The sequence below is a fragment of the Pinus tabuliformis genome, chromosome 6, assembly GCF_031772625.1.
Source record: "Pinus tabuliformis cultivar Carrire ecotype Pingquan chromosome 6, CPIR1, whole genome shotgun sequence".
In the NCBI taxonomy this organism is placed as follows: Eukaryota; Viridiplantae; Streptophyta; class Pinopsida; order Pinales; family Pinaceae; genus Pinus; species Pinus tabuliformis.
Genome location: NC_142292.1, coordinates 1,700,716,697 through 1,700,729,150, shown reverse-complemented (window position 1 = coordinate 1,700,729,150; position 12,454 = coordinate 1,700,716,697). Strand labels below are relative to the sequence as shown.

At 37.0% G+C, this 12,454-nt stretch overlaps 1 pseudogene; it reads left to right on the top strand.

Annotated features, from left to right (window-relative positions):
- The first annotated feature begins 9,588 nt into the window (after positions 1-9,588).
- On the top strand, positions 9,589-11,405 carry LOC149265537 (cytochrome P450 94B3 pseudogene; annotated as a pseudogene).
- The last annotated feature ends 1,049 nt before the right edge of the window (positions 11,406-12,454 follow it).

Below are 12,454 nucleotides of genomic sequence, written 5' to 3'. Positions count from 1 at the left end.
ATCCTTCAATAAGCTGTTTATTGAAACCTGGAACCATCCAGATGGAAGCTCCCAGGAAGGGAAAGGATTCCTGTTCATGGAAAACTTAAAAAGGCTAAAGAAAGAAACTATCGAATGGGCAAAATCTAGGAGGCAAAGACAGAACGAGGAATTAGCCCAAATTAATGAAGATCTTCGGGGGATGGAATGTATGGAGGCAGATGGCTACGCATCACAGGAGTCAAAAGAGAAAATATTACTGCTTGAAAAACATAGGGACCAAATTCTACTGGCAAGAGAGGAGGAATGGAGGTTGAAGAGTAGGGCAATATGGCTGAAAGCCGGGGATGAAAACACAAGATTCTTTCATAACTATGCAAAAGGGAGGAAAAATTCGAATACAATTTGGAAATTAAAGAATGAGGAGGGCAGAGAGGCAAACACCTTTGAGGAACTCTCGATTCTGGGGAGAAATCACTTTCAGAACCTGTTTGCAGAGCAAGGTGAGATCACAATAGCAGAAGTAATCAGGACTGCCCAATGTTTCCCTAGGTATGTAGAGGAGGAAGAAGTGGAGATTTTAATGAACGAAGTTTCAAAGGAGGAAGTTGAAAGTGTTATCAAATTAATGGCAAAAGACAAGAGTCCAGGCCCGGATGGGTGGACCATAGAACTCTTTCAACACTTCTTTGATCAGATTGGGACAGAATTAACAGAGGTAGTGGAAGAGTCTAGGATAAAAGGAGAGGTATACAGTCCATTCAATGCAACTTTCATAGCACTTATACCAAAGAAGGAAGATCCAGATTCTTTTGAAGACTTCAGGCCTATTTCCCTCTGTAACTGTATATACAAAATCATTGCCAAAGTGATTGCTGTTCGAATAAAACCAATCCTTTCAAGATGTATCTCCAATGAGCAGTTCGGTTTTTTGGATGGTCGTCAGATCCACGAAGCTATAGGAGTGGCACAGGAAACTATTCACAGTGTCAAACAGATGAAGAGGAAGGGAGCAGTGATTAAGATTGACTTGTCGAAAGCTTATGATAGAATAAACTGGGTTTATCTAAGGATGCTCCTCACCCATTTAGGATTTAAATATGATTTCATCAGGTGGATAATGGGATGCATCTCTAGTGTCAGCTTCACAATCCTAATAAACGGTGCAGCCTCGCCTTTCTTCAAAGGTTACAGGGGATTAAGACAAGGTTGCCCTCTATCACCCCTTCTCTTCCTTCTGGTGGCAGAAGGACTAAGTCAATTGATCCGTTTGGCCAAAAGGGAGGGAAGAGTAAAAGGTTTGGAAGTAGCAATCAACATGTTCATATCACATCTCTTGTTTGTAGATGACATCTTACTGTTCACCAGTGGAAACCTAAATGAAATCAAGGAAATAAAAATCATTCTTGACCTCTTCATGAAAGCAACTGGAATGCAAATAAATTACAGGAAGTCCCAGCTAATCACGGAAGGATTAGATAGGCTTGAGAAAAACCAGATCACCTCAATTCTTCCCCTTGATGTGCACAGCATGGAGAATCCTTTCAAATATTTAGGTTTTTGGCTGAAACCTAACGCTTACAGGAAACAAGACTGGAACTGGCTGGTTGCAAAAATTGAAGCCAAAATCTCACATTAGAGCTTCAAATGGCTCTCCAGAGTAGGAAGACTGACCTTAATCAAATCAGTGTTACTAGCCATGCCAGTCTATTGGGCTGCATTAACATGGGTCCCAAAAGGGATTCTAGAAAAGATAAAAAGAATCTGCAGTAGATTTCTCTGGGCAGGCTCAAAGGAGGACTCTGTGCTCCCATGGGTAGCTTGGGAAAAAGTGGCGAGACCTAAAGAATGGGGAGGATGGGGGATAAAAATCCTCTATGCCTTCAGCATCTCTCTGGCAGCAAAATCAGGTTGGAGAATAATCACAATGGAAAATCTATGGACAAAGGTGGTAAAAAGGAAATACATAGACCCTTCTCCCTTAGAAGAATGGATCAGGAACCCAATCAAGAAGGAGAAAAATTCTTCGGTGGTTTGGAAAGCCACGGTGGAGGCGTTCAAGGTGATTGAACAAGGTCTAGCCTGGCAGATTGGAAATGGGGAAAATCTGAGGATAGGGAAAGATCCTTGGGTCGGATGCAATGAAAATTTTGCCCTTTCCCCTGGGTTAATCAGACAACTAGATTCAAAAGGCATCTTGTATCTAAGCCAGGTCGAGAAAATTGGCTTCTCTTCTATATGGGGGCAAGCTTGGAAATCTGGAGAAGAACTTGGTCTGCTTCCAGCCTGGTGGAATGAATGGAAGGTATACACTGAAGAGCTAACCCAAACAAATGTAAGGATAAAAGACAGACAGGATCAGCTGGTTTGGGCACATGCGGAAAATGGATCTTACTCCCCAAAATTTGGGTACAAATTCCTAATGACAAAAAAAGGATGGGGAGATCCGGAATGGTGGGTCAAGCTGATATGGAAACTCAAATGCCCAGCAAAAGCCAGACTTTTCTTTTGGTGTATTCTAAAAAGGAAAATTCCTACATGGGATATACTTCAAGCTAGGTACAAACAAGGGCTGGGGAGATGTCCTCTATGTAAATCAGAATCAGAAACCACAAGACATCTGTTTCTTGCTTGCCCATCTGTCAAAAAATTTTGGGCAGAGGTCGGAATGCTTATTGATAAACAGGTTGATTGGGAAGGGGAAAACCTCCAGGAGGTATGGGACAAATGGTGGAGCAATTACCCTGAAGGGAAAATGCGAAATTTACCACCCATTATCTGCTGGGGAATCTGGATTGCAAGGAACAGGAGCATATTTATGGAAAAGGAAACCACAGCGGAATCAATAGTGATTCAATGCACTTCTATCCTGTCAAATATTCCTGAAGAGGAGGCGGAAAGGAATCCTAGGCAGATAAGGGAGGAACAACTCAAAGAAGGAATTCCATGGGCTTTTTTTGATGGGGCTTCACATAACAACATAGCAGGAGCAGGGATGATCATCCACATTAATGAAAACCAGTCTTTAAAAGCTTCAGTGGGTTTAGGCACGGGGACAAACAACTTCGCTGAACTCTCAACCTTAAAACTCCTTTTATGCTGGCTCATTCACAGAAACATACTCACGGTTCAAATCTTTGGAGATTCTTTATCTGTCATAAAATGGGTCAATGGTCAAAGTAGATGTCACAGTTATTTGCTCAGACCTTTATTAGAAGAAGTTCAGTCCTTGAAACTTTCTTTTAATATGTTTTCAATATGCCATATTTACAGGGAGCGAAATGTCGAAGCAGACAACCTTTCTAAGGAAGGTTTACAATAGGTTATGGGCAATTGGAAAATAGCGGAAGAATCTCATGGACAGATCCGTGTGTCAGATCAGCCACCTCACACATAGTGTTTTTATTTTGGTTATCATTATAGTACTAAAAGACCTTTATGTATTTTCTTTAATTTCTGCATGAAATCATACTTACACTTTGAGGCTTTATGGGAACATATTTCACATAGTTTTTTGAATGTTCCATCTATTTTCATTTTGGGTTGTTTTCCTCTTAAGAGGAGGCCCAGGAAATAGATTTGACATCTCTAGATGCATAACATTTTTGGACTGTTTACAGTGACTGTTAAGCTGAAAACGTAAACTGATAGGAAGTTCCTACGTTTTCAGAAGATATTTTAGTCAGTTTTGAGATGCAGAAAAGACTGTCTTTTTTGTAGTAGCTATATGAGATCATCATACAACAATCGGAGTGCCTTGGCATATACTTGTAACTTTTTATTATGCTAATAAAAAGTTCGCTTTTTTCCTTGGAAAAAAAATAAACACTTTATATAAAAATGAAGTGAAATGATTTTTTTTGAAATATAATATTTTTAATATAATGCATTATTTAGTATTTCATTTATTTTAATAATTATTATTATCCTATATAATGATGAATAAGTAAAATAAAAATGATTTTTTTTAAGAAATTATCAAAACAACTATTTTTAAACATTATTCACAAATATAACACTTAATTGGTCACATGAATATAAGAAATAAAAAGAAGGGTAATTTCACTTGATATAACATTTAAGGTATGGTAGGTAATATTTACAATAAAATTTTATAATAATAAATTTTTTTTTAGTGAAATGACAATACATCAAATAGATTTCTATTTTAAAAAAATTGATTATCTGAATTAATTTAGAATGTTTGTTTTTTTTAATTTATTATTTCATTAAACATACATTTTAATCCAATATAAAATTAAGTTTTTCTTTCAGATTTTTATTATTTTTGAAAATGGAAAGAACTCCATTTCCTAAAAGATAATTCGCTCTTTTTTATTTATTTTTAATTTTCATCTTCTTAAATAATGAAGTATTGAAACAAGAAATTCAAAACAAAAGGAAAATTTCTAATAACTATAATAATTTTGTGGTATTTTAAATTGAATATTTTTTTTCCTTAAATAAATTCAGGCTTATTATCTAAGAATATATTATTTTATTAATAAAGGTATAACTGTGAAATTATTATTTTAAAATTGAATTTAGATGCAAAACTTTTGTGTTAGTGAATTCTTGAGGTTATTAAAATAAAATTGAATATGACCATTTGAAAAAGAAAAATGTTTAAAAATAAATAAATTAACCCACATTATTATTATTTTTTGATATTTAAAATAAATAGTATATTTTTCATTAATAATGGAAAAGAAAAAATTGACAACCAATATTGAATACAAAGAAAAAAGAAAATATCCAATAAATAAACTCATTTTAATTTTAAAATATGAGAGAAAAATATATTTTATAAATTTTATTTTTTATGTTGTACAAGTATTAGTTTTCTTATAGAATCAACTCATTTAAAATCTAGATGCAAAATATTGTACAATGTAATTCTTGCCACAATGTTAATGATATGCATATGATCATTGATTTTTGATAATGATATGCATATGATCATTGATTTTTTTATAGTGATGTAATATTAGCATTCAATGAACTATGATTAAACTTTTCTCATGTCATTAATGTAATTGGTTGAGTATTAATGTGATCATTCAATGTATTACTAGGTTGTCATTATACCAGATTTAGTCACTTTGATATGTAGGCTTAATCTCTCATGGAGTGTGCCCCACTAATGTGGAGACATAACTTTTCTAGAGAGGACATGTTAGTTGAAATGTGTGTAAATAAATAACTCAATCTCATTTGTACATTAGTATTTTAAGTAATATTGTTAAGGTAAGCGATTGTTCTTTATTTTATGGGAATTATTCTTTAATATAATAAGTGTCAAACTTACATGAACACACATCTATATCCATTTTTCATGTTTGACATATTTCTACATCTTGAAATGTGTATAAATAAATAACTCAACCTTATTTGTACATTATCATTTTGAGTAATCTAGTTAAGGCAAGTGATTGTTCTTTATTCTATGGGTATCATTCTTTAATATAATAATTGTCAAGCTTACATGAACATACATCTACATCTTGATTATCCCGTTTTCATGTTGACATATTTTCTCTCAAAGAACATTTTCTTGTGATTGGAATATTTCTCTCTTGGTGCACATTGTATTCCAACACACTAAGCAACACTTATACCATCTTTCTCTCTTACTACAACACTAAGTAGCACTTATACCATATTTTCCTCTAACTACAAGTTTTTGGGTTGTTTTTTGGTTCCATTTATTCTCCCTCTTTATTTGAGATCTTAACATTGATGAATGCAAACAACTACTCAATAAATCAAAACTTTTCCCTTTTCCATTATCAATTCGTAACTTACATTTTAATGTGATATTGAAACTTGCTTTTATATTCATTCACCAAATTCTTTTGTCCTCTATCCTCACTTAGATGACAAGGATGGGGACATACTATGAAGAAAACAAAGGCCCATGCTATCCTCACCTAGATGACAATGATAGGTTCATACTATGGAGAAGACAAAGACCCATGGGACCCTTCTCTATGAGAAGGCATATAAAGTACTCAGGAAAGTTTAATATTAATGGCAAGTAAGGTCGAAAACTTCCCTAAAGATCCATGGGACCCTTTTTTGTGAGGAGGCACATAAAGTTCTAAGAAAAGTTTAAAATTAATGGCAAGTAAGGTCGAAAACTTCCCTAAAGACCCATGGGACCCTTTTTTGTGAGGAGGCACATAAAGTACTAAGAAAAATTTAAAATTAATGGCAAGTAAGGTAGAAAACTTCCCTAAAATCCCCTAATCTTAACTAGATTGGAGATTTAGGAAATATTCTAGAATGTGACATACAAAAGAAAAATCAATTGTTTTACCTTCCTCCTCTAATCACATTCTAGAATATTTTGAAAGTCTAATTAAAAAAAAGGAAATTCTAATCACATTCTAGAATATTTTGAAACTCTAATTGAAAAAAGGAAATTCACTAGGCAATACAATCTCGAAGCCAACTAATATAAAATCATAAGTGGTATACTCTTTTTGTATGGTTGGGGTTTCTCTCTATGCCAAGTTTGCTAATCATTAATAATTTTGTAAGATATAAAAATATATTCATTGTAAAATGACTTTATATATATATATATATATATATATACACGGATTATATTGTTTTTATTATTAATAAAATTTTAAAATCTTATATCTTAATTTTATATTTTTTTTTTCTCGGTAAAGGCTAAATCTATTAAGAAAATAAAAATATGTACAGAGAGGTTACATTTCGAGAGGAGGCCTCAGCCAGTCCTCAGCTGGAAAATCATGGTTTTTACCATATAGCACATCAGTCACGATTACATTGAGGTCCTACATACTAGATATAGCATACCTGTGGAATTCTGGACCTATATTGACAACTAAAACCAAAAAGTCTCTGAAGTGGACAAAAACAGATGACAGGGTATGCCAGTATTTAGCATTTAACTTCCTATCCCAGACTTTGAAAACAAAAATACAAAACATGAGAGTAGGATGGCCACACAGCCAGAGATTACTGATCTGAACCAGCATGATTCGGGGATGATGGCACTTTCTCCCTTTCTGGACTGGGCGATGCTAACCAGGTTACACCACCTTCTTCGTCTAGCACTGTCTCGCCGTTGGGATGCGTTACCAGGTGCAGGATTCCAGTGTATCCATGAGAAGGACCACCAGAAGGTCCCTCTATCCACGCTGGAGCCGAATTTGGGTTTTGATCCTGAACCAAGGCATTCTCCTTGGCGAAATGCGGTGGCTGAATTTGTTCAGAAGTCGGAGGGTCTTCATGCTGACGACCCGCGCGATACACATGCCCTGACAGATCCCCAAGCAGGATGCTGTCATCTTGAGAGGGGTCGTTCTCAGAGGGAGCCGAACTGGAGGAATTCCTTTCCTCTTCTACCACCGAAACAATAAAATTGATAGTAATGATAGGCCTATTTACCTCACTCTGGAATGAAAAACTAGAAGTCTGAAGCGAGCTGTTCGGACGAGCCCCCTCGGCTTCCAGCGACAGAGGAGAAGGCGGAATTGCAAAAATCGGATTAACAGTCGAGGGAGCCGGATATGCTCGACCTCCTCTATTGCCATAGTTGCTGCCTCGCCGAGGAATGCCACGCCTGCGCATTATGATTGCGGGCAACAGGCAGAAAGAACTCCAGTGGCATAATAGGGAGGGAATTCTATGAAACTCCTGGAGCCTTCCGCACCAGACATACAACATACTGCGGCAAGACGGGAGCGGCATTGTATTAAAGGGCCAAGGGGCATTAATGCCATGACTTGATAACAGTACCCAGAGCCCATGCGCCTTCATTGTTACCATGCGTGAGGTGAAGTATAACTGGTCTCGAGACAGCTCCATAGTAAATGTGAATGCCTTGAGCGTATGAATGCTATCAACCCCCTGTACCTTGCAGCACGCCCGACTGCCAGCAAATAAGCCAGCTGTTGTTTCGGAGATGTATTGCATTGTTATCTGGAAAGAGCACCCGCATCCGGATTCTTAATTTTATATTAAACATAAAAATAATTACGTATACTTTTCACACTTAGTTGTAAATACTAAATATAATATTTATAAATAAAAATTAGATATAATAATTTTTAATTTGAATACATAATAATAAATATGTAAAAAAGTATATTAGAAAAATGAAAAAAAATTAAACCTTATAAATAATTTATTTCTAAAATATTAAATTCGGAAAAAGAGAATAATTGTAAATTTATATCTTATTTATCTATAGAAATTAATTAAACAAACAAACTTATATATAAAATAGAAAAAAAATAATATATAAAATTATTGATAAAGGAAAAAGATATCTAGATGAATGACCCAAGTCATTAAACTCATGTTCAAGAGTTTGAAGGCCACTATGTATAACGTACATGTTTATCAAATTATAAGTAGTATATCTCTCTTTGTAGGGTTGTTGTTTCTCGCTATGTGAAACTTGATAATCACATCCTAAAATATTTTGCAAATTGAGATGAATGACCCAAGCCATTAAACTCATGTTTAAGAGTTTGAAAGTCACTATCTATAACTTACGTGTTTATCAAATCATAAGAGGTATATGTCTCTTTGTATGGTTGTTGTTTCTTTTTATATAAAACTTGCTAATCACATTCTAAAATATTTTGGAAATCTACAATCCAGAAATATGACCTAAGTCATTAAACTCATGTTCAAGAGTTTGAAGACGAACATCCATAGCTTACATGTTTATCTATGATAACTTACATGTTTATCAAATCATAGATAATATATCTCTTTGTATGGTGGTTGCTTCTCTCTATTCCAAACTTGTTAATCACATTTTAAAATATTTTCGAATGTTTATCTATGATAGATTACATGTTTATCAAATCATAGATAATATATCTCTTTGTATGATGGTTGCTTCTCTCTATTCCAAACTTGTTAATCACATTCTAAAATATTTTTGAAATCTACAATCCAGATAGATATAGATATAGATAAATAAATGACAAAGTGGTTCAAAAGTTTGGAGGCCACCCTCCATGACTTAATGTTTTGGTGGAGTTGCAGCAAAGTTTGGAGGCGACCCTCTATGACTTACATGTTTTGGTGGAGTTGCAGTGACTTACTTCCAGCGAGTTTCATGCCAAAAATATCTCCTTTTAAGGCTATATTTATTTTAGTTAACTGATAGCCTACGGCCGTGGTGACCTAGGGCTAGAGGGCAAGGGTCCATGGTTCGCACGTTTGGATGTGTCATGTTGTGTATCATGAAACGCATGAGTTTGAACGATATTTTATACTTGCCGGAAATGCTTTATACCTGCCAGACAAGTTCGCTTTCTTTATCCCATTGGGGTTAAAGAGGAGCACAAGGAAGCGTTGCTGCTAGCGACAGCGGCAAGTCGAGGAGGGAAAAGCGGTCACGTGAAATATATGTGGGAAGGGAGATAATTTTTATTTTAGTTAACGCATAATTATTCCACATGCCCTGGCGAGAATAGCGTGGACCAACATGAAATTGACACCTAGAAGCCAAGGCCGGGTCGATTTGCATCACCATATGCGCGCTCACTCTCTTTGTTGCCTTCTTTATATAAGCGGTTTCGCAGAAAGTAGAGAGACCGAAGCCAAGCGCGCTCTCCCTGTTAAATATTCATGGAGATCCTTTGTCCACCTGCTGTTGCTCTGCCGCTTGGGGTGCTGCTGCTTCTGGTACTCATGGTTTGCGCTTTCTATAGAATTCTGTCTCGTCCCAGGCTTGTCTCCGGCCCGAGATCATATCCGGTCGTGGGTTCTTTATTTGCGTTTTCCAAGAATGGAGACCGCCTGCTTCAATGGTACGCAGAAATGCTCGCAGAATCCCCCACGCAGACCATTCTGGTCGAGCGACTGGGAGCGGTTCGGACAGTTGTGACGGCGAATCCTGAGAATATTAAGTATATACTGAAGACCCAATTCGACAATTATCCAAAGGGGAAGCCCTTTACGGCCATTCTGCACGATCTGTTGGGGAAGGGGATCTTTAATTCCGACGGGAATGCCTGGAAATTGCAGCGCAAGGTTGCCAGCTACGAGTTCAACACTCGCTCTCTGCGGGAATTTGTTCTGCGAGTCGTCGAAGAGGTCACGGATCGACTCCTGCCGATTCTTGACGAGGCCAGCCAGACGGGCAGAGGATTGGATTTTCAGGACATTCTGCAGCGTTTCGCGTTTGATAATATATGCAAAGTTGCGTTCGGGATCGATCCGGCTAGCCTTGATGCGAGCCTTTCTGTTTCGGAGTTCGCGCAGGCTTTCGATGTGGCGACCGAGCTCAGCGCTCGGCGCTCCACTGCGCCGATCTCGTTGGCGTGGAAGATAAAGAGGATGCTCAACATTGGGTCGGAAAAACGCCTCCGCTGCGCAGTAAAGGCCGTGCACGAGTTCGCCATGGATGTCATTCGGCAGCGGAGGCTGGAAATGAGCGGCACTGGTCCCTGCAAACAGGACCTGCTGTCAAGATTCATGGCGCTGGCCAACGTTCAAGCTGATCTGGCCCAACAAGAAACACATATCTCCGAAGAATTTCTCCGCGATACCATCATAAGTTTCCTCTTGGCCGGCAGAGACAGCACCTCGGCTGCACTAACCTGGTTCTTCTGGCTGCTCTCCTCACATCCCCATGTCGAGGAAGCCATACGCAGAGAAATCGCGTGTCTCACGGCCACGAGACCCGAACCCAAATGCCATAATCCCTTCGTATTCTCATACGAAGAGCTGCAGAGCATGCATTACCTGCACGCCTCAATCTGCGAATCCATGAGACTTTACCCGCCGGTCCCTTGGGACTCCAAGCACGCCCTCCACAACGACGTCCTGCCCGACGGGACTTTTGTCCCCAAAGGCACTCGGGTAACTTACCACTCCTACGCCATGGGTCGTATAAATGCCATCTGGGGATCCGACTGTCTGCAATTCAAGCCGGAGAGATGGATCAACGAGGAAGGCCATTTTGTCCCCAAGTGTCCCTTCAAGTTCCCAGTCTTCCAGGGCGGAGTTCGTGTGTGTCTGGGCAAAGATATGGCGTTCCTTCAGATGAAATACATCGCTGCCTCTGTGATTCCCATGTTCAGAATACGTCCAGTCCACTGTAATGCAGATCCAAAGTACATTACCAGCTTGACTGCGCGCATGGTGGGCGGTCTTCCTGTTGTCGTTGAGAGGGTACCCCAAGTCCTCCACGATGTATTGTGACTTCCGCCTTCTATCAATCAATTTTCTTCCAACTTCCTGCCATAGGCGGCCCCACCGGAAGGGGCCACACACTCAGTCGGCTTAAAGGTGAATTGAACCCACGCCTTATGTCTCGTGATAAAGGGTCTAACACTTGGCATGGGATTCGACAGTCTGGCTATCCATCGAAGCTTTTATCAATCAATTTTACATGGGCGAATGTTATATAATTTATTGGAATATTTATGGAGTTTTCATAAATCCTTACTGATATTGTTAAACACTAGAGGAGCAGTCTAACTATCAGGGTTTTTGGGTTTTTTTTTTTTTTTTTTTTTTTTTTTTCCTGAAATTCCTGGATACAATTAGGATTAGGATTAGGGGATTTTCGTTTTTTCTGGAATTCTTTTATACAATTGGAATGGATACAATTAGGATTAGGATTAGGGGATTTTCGTTTTTTCTGGAATTCTTTTATACAATTGGAATGGGAATTAAGTGATATAATTTTTATTATGTTTATGTTTTTTTCACAGTTGAAATTAGTCCATGATAAATTATAAATTTAAGTTATTTAAAATGCATTGAATGGGAATTAAGTGATATAATTTTTATTATGTTTATGTTTTTTTCACAGTTGAAATTAGTCCATGATAAATTATAAATTTAAGTTATTTAAAATGCATTTTGAAGTGTATAAATGGGTTGAGGTTTTTGATTGAAGTGTATAAATGGATTGAATGGATTGAGGTTTTTGATTGAAGTGTATAAATGGATTGAGATTTTTGATAAAATTATAAATTTCATTATTTAAGCTCAATTTTGAAGTGTATAAATTGAGCTGAAAGTGTATAAATGGAATCAGCTCAATGAATGGATTCAGCTCAATGAAAATTGTAAGTTGAAGTTATTTAAAATACATTTTGGAGTTTATAAATGGATTCAGCTCGAAGTTGAAGTTATTTAAAATACATTTTGGAGTTTATAAATGGATTCAGCTCGATGAAAAATGGATTCAGCTCAATGAAAATTGTGAAAATTGTAAATTTACGTTATTTAAAATATATTTTGGAGTGTATAAATAGATTCAGCTCGATGAAAAATGGATTCAGCTCAATTAAAATTGTAAAATTAAGTTATTTAAAATACATTTTCGAGTGTATAAATAGATTCAGCTCGATGAAAAATGGATTCAGCTCAATGAAAATTGTAAATTTAAGTTATTTAAAATACATTTTGGAGTGTATAAATAGATTCAGCTCGATGAAAAATGGATTCAGCTCAATGAAAA